We start from the raw sequence: 1,934 nt of genomic DNA on the forward strand, positions 1-1,934 counted from the left end.
AATTGTCAATTTTTTACATGGATACCACCTACCAAAATTAAACCAAGACTGGGTGAGCAATTTAAATAGACCTATAAGCCATAAGGAGATAGAAGCTGTCATCAAAAACCTCCCAACCAAAAAAGTCCACGGCTGAATGGTTTTAGTGCTGAATTCTACCAGAACTTTCAAGAAGAACTGTACTGGCGTAAATGAATGCAGACAGATTATAAAAATATATACAGCTTTAATGGGGAAATAGACTTACAGAACCACAGGTTCCCGCATTGAACAGGAAAGCAGAAGGGGTGGCTGGGAGCACGCCTGGCAGATTTATATGTAAACATTAGCCCGAGGCAAACACGCCCCCTAATGGGTGGGGCTTATCCCTACAAAGAACTAATACGTATACTCCTCAAAATATTCCACATAATAGAAACAGAAGGCTTATTGTCAAATTCTTTTTATGAAGTTACAGTTACCCTCATACAAAAACCACACAAAGACTCAACCAAGAAAGAGAATTACAGACCAATCTCACTCATGAACATCTATGCAAAAATTCTCAATAAAATTCTGGCAAACCGAATCCAAAAACATATCAAAAAAATCATCCATTATGACCAAGTAGGCTTCATCCCAGAGATGCAGGGCTTGGCGCACACCTTTAATCCCAGCACTCGGGAGGCAGAGGCAGGCGGATCTCTGTGAGTTCGAGGCCAGCCTGGTCTACAAGAGCTAGTTCCAGGACAGGCCCCAAAAGCTACGGAGAAACCCTGTCTCGAAAAATAAAAAAAAAATAAAATCAGTCAAATCCACCATATAAATAAACTGAAAGGAAAAAACCGTACAATTATTTCACTGGATGCAGAAAAAGCATTTGACAAAATTCAATGTCCCTTCATGATAAAGGTCTTGGAGAGATTAGGGATACAAAGATCATATCTAAATATAATAAAAGCAATATACAGCAAGCTGACTATTAACATTAAATTAAATGGAGAGAAACTAAAATCAGGAATGAGACAAGGCTGTTCACTCTCTCCATACCTGTTCAGCATAGTTCTTGAAGTTTTAGCAATAGCAATAAGACAACATAAGGAGATCAAGGGGATTCAAATTGAAAAGGAAGAAATTAAACTTTCATTATTTGCAGATGATATGATAGTGTATATAAGTGATCCCAAAAACTCTACCAGAGAACTCCTACAGCTGATAAATACCTTCAGTGAAGTGGCAGTATACAAGATCAACTGAAAAAAATAAGTAGCCCCCTCCTATACACAAAGGATAAAAATGTTGAGAGGGAAGTCAGAGAAACATTACCTTTCAAAATAGCCACAAATCACATAAAATATCTTGGGGTAACACTAACAAATGACGTGAAAGATCTATTTGACAAGAACTTTATGTCTTTGAAAAAAGAAATTGAAGAAGATACCAGAAACTGGAAAGATCTCCCATCCTCTTGGATAGGAAGGATCAAGATAGTAAAAATGGCAATATTACCAAAGACAATCTATAGATTCAATGCATTTCCCATCAAAATCCCAACACAATTCTTCACAGACCTTGAAAGAACAATACTCAACTTCATATGGAAAAACAAGAAACCCAGGATAGCCAAAACAATCTTGTATAATAAAGGAACTGCAGGAGGCATTACCATCCCTGACTTCAATCTCTATTACAGAGCAATAGTAATGAAAACGGCTTGGTATTGGCATAAAAACAGAGATGTTGACCAATGGAATCGAACTGAAGACCCAGATATTAATTCACACACCTATGAACACCTGATTCTTGACAAAGAAGCAAGAAAGATACAATGGAAAAAAAAGGAAGCATCTTCAACAAATTGTGCTGGCATACTGGATGTCAACATGTAGAAGAATGAAAACAGATCTATATCTGTTTCCATGCACAAAATTCAAGTCCATATGGATTAAAGACCT

Source organism: Chionomys nivalis, chromosome 4, assembly GCF_950005125.1.
Source record: "Chionomys nivalis chromosome 4, mChiNiv1.1, whole genome shotgun sequence".
Taxonomy (NCBI): domain Eukaryota; kingdom Metazoa; phylum Chordata; class Mammalia; order Rodentia; family Cricetidae; genus Chionomys; species Chionomys nivalis.